Genomic DNA, 6,900 nt, shown 5'->3' with positions numbered 1-6,900 from the left:
TCTTCCGGACGGGTCAGCCCCGAAGGCCTCCCGTTATACTATTGTCCCAACCATGACAACCCGGACTCGGGGGTAACCGTACCCTTGTATAGTTGTGCGGTGCCTCATGCTAAGAAGAACAAACGTCAAGTTAAGCCCCGTGCCCACGTTGGAGTAGCTATGGTTGCGCTGTTTAGTTGTTCCGGGCGAATACAAAGAACCATGTGTCGTTTTTCTCAAAAACCCAAGTCACACACACTTTCCTCTTTCCATCCATCTTTGTCAAGATCCTTTCCTTTCATAAACCATACGCTTGGGTAAGATTGCCTCACCCAAGGTTTTCATTAACATTGACAACAAGGTAAACCTTGAGGGGTTCCCAACCTAAGGTTTCATGAGTTGAACTAATACAACACTATGGCCGAGATGAGTGTCATCACGCCATTGAGGGTATGAAAAAAAAGGTATTGGAGTGGATCATACTTGCTTGAGCTAAGCATGTATTATGACAACACAAGAGGAAATATACATTCAGTTTTGTGGTGCTATCTAACCCAATCAATAGATAGGGATGAGAATTGACCAACACCAACACCATTAAGGGAATCAGGCATACTCATCACAATTTGAGAATACACCAAAAACATGGTATTGATACATCTACACTAGAAGGGGGGTGTAGTATGAATCTTGTCCCGAGGTGGAACATATTCAAGCTAAATATAGAAAACAAGTTGGATAGCAATGGCCATGATACCATACACCCAACCAATTACCAAGACCTTGACAACATAAAACTACTAGAGGTACCATGCTTGCATCCAAGCATAGATGACAACAATATGGAGATCATCACACATAGAACCAAGATGCTATTGATAGCACAAGATGACATCCAGAGAGACATCATATCAGAGATCAAAAGATGGCTTGCCTTGGCTTATTTGTCCCTGGACTTCTTCAACTTCATCAATATAAGAATCCCGTCAATATAAATAAAATCCTTGTCCGAACCACTTCTTCTTCTCCGGAATTGTTCGCATCTATCGTCGGAAAATATAAAAGGAACACAATCTGATGCGGGGTGGCCTTCGGTCACCTCCACACCAAGACCAACAAGTCCCCCAAGTGGACCAATGACAAGGGCTCGAGTTAAAGCTCTACACGACAAGGTGAACTCGCTCCTCACTTCCCTCGACCTAGATACACCATTGGATGGAATGCTACCTCATGCCGAAACCCTTTGTGTCATTAGGTACGTGGAGCATCAAGATCACGGAGAGGAAGATACGTCATGGTCAAGGGAAGGAGAGGAGCAGCTGATCGAGAAGATGTACACGGAGCTGGACCCGACGTCGCCCCAAGAGCGCAAGGAAGAGAAGAGGGACGGCCGGCCCAGATCCCGGTCAGACCGGCTTCCTGACCGGGCCACCCGGTCCCCAGCCCGGTCTGACCGGCCTCCTGACCGGGCAGCCCGGTCCAAACCGGATTTGGCGCTCGTGCCATCCGGGCAACATCCCGGGGCCTCGGGACCTCGTCCGGTCGGCGCCCGGTCACAGGCCCGGTCAGGACCGGCCCGCCCGGTCACAAAGAGCCGGCCCGACCGGCTCTGGACCGGCCTGCACGACTTAAGTTATGTTTTCGGCCCGAACTTACCTTTTCGGCCTGTGTCGCCTTGTAAGACTATATAAGCACCCCAAGCACCCCTTTAGCTCTTTAGACTTGTTTAGAACTCAAACCTACCTTTGAGCTTAGTCTCCCTTGGGTATCATCCTCTACGTAATCAAGGCACCTTGGTTGTTGACTTTGAATTTGTGGAGTGAGATTCTAGTACTTGTTACTCTCTCTCCCTCCCCAAGTTCATCCTCTCCAATCCCAATCTCTCTCCGGAATTCTGCCTCGTGCCTCTTCCACGGAGATTCTATTGGCGTGGTCCATCGAGCCACGGAGGTAAGCATCGGGTGTATCGGGTTGGTGTGCGTGCGTGAGTCTCGGAGTTCATCGTGTTCTTCATCCCCTCGCGTTTTCCCATCTCACCCGCTCGGTTTCGAAGTCAATCCGCAAGATCGGGCCACACACGGGGTCTTAGACCTCATCATATGGTATCAGCAGCCTTTGGTTCCCGCGGATTTGACCCTCCACCCACCCGATTTCGTTCCTAGAAAATTTTCCAAAAAATAGCCCTAAAGTGCCTTTTGACCGATCTGTGATTTGGTTGAGTTTTGAGTGGTTTTGGTCCGTGGATCTGGTGTTGTTGTGCTTGATCTACTATTTCCCCAACTTTTAGCCTCCAATTTCATCGTTTCCCTTCGATTTGGTCGATTTGGCTTGGTTTTCGTAAAGAACAGGAGAGAGAAAGTTCATCCCGAGCAATCCGGTCCAGACGCGGTCCAACCGGCCGCACAACCGGCCGAGCCGGTCCAGACGCTGTCAACCGGCCGCCCAACCGGCCGCACCGGTCCAGGATCCGGTCCAACCGGGCCCCCGACCGGGTGACGCAGCGCCTCCTTCGACCTCGACATCCGGCGATCTCCACCACCACCACCACCACCACCACCACCACCATCGCAGGTATAACTTGCAGGTTTACCCTTGTAACCCCTCTTCCTTTTGCGATCTACCCTATCGAGCATTGCTTGTCTAGTGTTGCGAGACATTGCACGTGGCCCCGCATTGTGAGGTGTGTGTGTCGCGTTGAGTAAGGCACCCAAGCAAACACTCGTGTGGCAAGATAGCAAAAGCGAGGCTAACGCTAACATAGTGCGTGAAAAAGCCCCACAAAAACACAAAAAGAGTGCAAGTAGCACCATACGCCCATACATACCAAAGTGTCCACAAAAGCCACCAAAGATAAAAACGAGTGCAAGTGCCAACATATACAAGAGAGAAAAGCTTTTAAGCAAAGAGAGATAGGAGAAGAGAGGCCGCGTGTGAATCTTGTTGTCTCTTCCTTTGCAACCAAAGCTTTGCCTCTCCTTGTGTTAGTGTGACACCGAGCAACTATACATACACTTTTCCGCTCGTTCCTTGGTTGCACTAACCCCGCTTATCTCGTGTGTGAGTTCCACATTTTTCCGTGTTTATAGTGATCGCACTTTGACATTTGGATTTTTGGACCTCATCCACTTTTAACAACATACTTGATCTTGGATTTGTCTTTTGGCTTTCCACAACACTCGCCTAACACCATATTTGCTAGCTTTTGCGTGTGGTTTCGCGTGTGTCCCCGATACACTTGATCTTACTTTCGGCTTGGTTGATTGCCTCAATACTATCTTACCTTGGTAAGAGTGCGAGGTAGTCTCCTTCCACTAACACATACAACATAGTTCTTGTTCTTCCATCATGGATAGGAGTGGAGATGAAACAAGGGATGGAGAAGTCCTTCGGAGCACCGAGAGGTTGGCCACTCAACACAACCTATGGGCTCAACGCCAAGAGTTCAAGGAGCAACTATCACTCTTCGAGACTCGCATCGATGAACAATATGAAGAAGTGGCTCACAACTTCTCCACGGTGAACCAAGATTTGGCTCTCCTCCGTGAAGCTACGGACAACTTGAATGGCCAAATGGCGGCCAATGATGCGAACATGGAGCGACGCATGGACAACCTCGAGCGCGCCATCACCAACTTGGGTCGTCATCGCCGACACCGCTCTACTTCATCATCATCAAGCTCGTCACAAGATTACTATTCTCATGGCCATCGTTCGTCATCAAGCTCCTCCTCAAGGCATGAAGACCATCCTCGTCCTCATCGACCACATGCTCGCCAAGAAGACTCTCGCTCTAACTCAAGGAGAGGTGAATTCCATCGCCATGCTCGTCCTCATGAACGACCTCCACAAGAACAAGCTCCTCACCAAGATCGTCATCAAGCGGCTCGCCATGCCCACCATGGGTATGACGACCATCCCCAAGACAACATCCACCACAACATGGCGCCACATGGTGATGCTCCCGCCCAAGGTCGTCAAGAGCAACCAAGGCGTGATCTCCGGAATCATCCTCGCCATGACCAAAGGGGCCGAGGGCAACCACAACATGATCAAGATGAGAGGGCCATAATTGGGCAACGCCAACAACCTCGCCAAGACCCGCAACAACATCCTCAACATGAGCCAAGTGACGCTAGTGTTCACCTACAACGCCAACCCAATGCTATGGTTGGTCGTGGAAGACATCCTCCACCACCTCAAGTCGCAAGAGATGAAGGCATCCGTCCTCGCCGCCGCAACATGGAAGATGAAGAGAATATGTATGGAAAGCTCAAGTTCAATATGCCCAAGTTCAAGGGTGAAGACGATGCCGAGGCCTACCTCTCATGGGCACTCAAGGTTGACAAGATCTTCCGCATCCATAACTACTCCGGTGCCAAGAAAGTAGCCATGGCCTCCCTCGAGTTTGAAGATTATGCCAACACTTGGTGGGAACAAGTTGTCACTCTTAGGGAAGAAAAGGGTGATCCTCCAATTGATACTTGGGAAGACATGAAGGAGGAGATGCAAGCCCGCTTTGTCCCTACACACTACAAGACCGATCTCTTCAACAAGCTACAAAAGTTGAAGCAAGGCACCAAGACCGTTGAGGAATTCTTCAAGGAGATGGAGTTAACCATGATGAGAGCAAACATCCAAGAGTCCGAGAACCAAACCATCGCTAGGTTCTTCAATGGCCTCAACTACCCCATCAAGAAGATTGTGGAGTTCCAACCATACTCCAACATGGTTGAGTTGGTTCACCAAGCTTCCAAGGCCGAGCGTCAAGTGAATGAGGACATCAAGTACTCCAAGTCCAAGCAATACTTCGCCTCCAAGCTTGCTACATCAACTCCTACAACAAGTGTCAAGCCATCCGCATCCTCTACACCTTCCAAGCAACCCTCCATACAAAGTCGCATGAAGCAAACGGTATCCTCCACCGCCTCCTCTAAGGCCTCGACGGGACCCTCCAATGTCACTTGCTTCAAGTGTGGCACCCAAGGCCACAAGTCCTTTGAGTGCAAGAACACCAAGGTCATGATCACTATGGAGAATGGTGATATAGAGACGCTAAGTGAAGGTGAATATGAAGCCCTAGTGCAAGCCGCGGTTGCTAATGAGGAAGACTATGATGAAGAAAGTGGAGAAGACCCTCTCTTATGCACACATGATCCAAGCCCTTCTCTTGTGGTCACTCGAGTGCTCACCACTCAACCCCAAGCTATGGAAGACCAAAGATGCAACATCTTCCAAACGCGTGCCGGCATTGGTGGCAAGTCTATCAAGGTCATCATCGATGGTGGGAGTTGCCACAACTTGGCAAGCACCGAGCTATGTGAGAAGCTCAACCTCACGCTTCGCAAGCATCCTCATCCCTACCATGTCCAATGGTTGAGTGACAAGGGCAATGTCAAGATTCAACACACCGTCACCGTCAACTTCAAGATAGGACCCTATGAAGACACCGTCGAGTGTGACGTGGTGCCTATGACCGTGTGCCACATGTTGCTTGGCCGCCCATGGCAATTTGACAAGAAGGCCATACATGATGGTTTCTCCAATGCATATACCTTCAAGGTCAAGGACAAGAAGTTCGAGCTTCGCCCAATGACTCCTAGCCAAATCATCGCCGACAATGCGAAGGCTTTAGAAAGGGCACAACACCACATCCACCATAGTGAGTTGAGAGGAGAGGGAGCGACCCACCAAAAAGAGAGTGAGCGCCACCACCCACATATGAGTGAGAGAAAGAGTGTCCTCCTAACCACCAAAAGCGAGTGGAGAGAAGTGAAAGACAACCCATCCACCACCATACACTACGTGCTCATTTGCAAGGGCCTCTCGGCGGAGACTAATGACTTAACCAACATTCCTTCGTCTTTGTTGTCTCTTTTGAAGGAGTTCCAAGACGTCTTCCCCGACGAGCTACCACATGGACTACCACCGCTTCGGGGCATCGAGCATCGCATCGACCTCATACCCGGCGCTCCCCTACCAAACCGCGCCGCCTACCGCACCAACCCCGAGGACACCAAGGAGATCCAACGCCAAATTCAAGACCTCCTCGCTAAAGGGTATGTCCGTGAAAGCCTTAGCCCTTGTGCCGTTCCCGTCATTCTTGTGCCTAAACCGGATGAGACGCAACGGATGTGTATGGATTGCCGCCCTATCAATGCCATTACCGTCCGTTATCGACATCCCATTCCGCGTTTAGATGATATGTTGGATGAATTGAGTGGTGCCACGATTTTCTCTAAGATTGATTTGCGTAGTGGCTACCACCAAATCCGCATGGCAATTGGTGATGAATGGAAGACGGCATTCAAGACCAAACTTGGTCTCTATGAATGGCTCGTCATGCCGTTTGGTCTTTCCAATGCTCCTTCCACTTTCATGCGTCTTATGAATCACATCTTGCGACCTCTCATTGGCAAGAGTGTGGTTGTCTACTTTGATGATATTCTCATCTATAGCAAAAATCTCGAGGACCATGTTCAACATGTGAGAGAAGTCTTATGCATCTTGCGCCACGAGAAGCTCTTTGCCAACCTTCCAAAATGCCATTTCGCTCAAAACAAGTTGGTTTTTCTTGGTTTTGTGGTTTCCGCCAACGGGATAGAAGTTGATTCTTCTAAAGTTGAGGCCATCCACAATTGGCTCACTCCCACAAATGTTGGCCAAGTGAGAAGCTTCCATGGTCTTGCCGGATTTTACCGCCGTTTTGTGAAAGATTTCAGCACCATTGCTTGCCCTTTAAACGAACTTACAAAAAAGAATGTTCCGTTCGTTTGGGGCAAAGCACAACAAAAAGCTTTTGATGAATTGAAAAAGAGACTCACCGAGGCACCATTACTTGCTCTTCCCGACTTTTCCAAAACATTTGAAATCGAATGCGATGCGAGTGGACTTGGAATCGGTGGTGTCCTCATGCAAAATGGA

The sequence above is a fragment of the Lolium perenne genome, chromosome 5 (genome assembly GCF_019359855.2).
Source record: "Lolium perenne isolate Kyuss_39 chromosome 5, Kyuss_2.0, whole genome shotgun sequence".
In the NCBI taxonomy this organism is placed as follows: domain Eukaryota; kingdom Viridiplantae; phylum Streptophyta; class Magnoliopsida; order Poales; family Poaceae; genus Lolium; species Lolium perenne.
Note: the sequence above shows the minus strand (reverse complement) of the source record.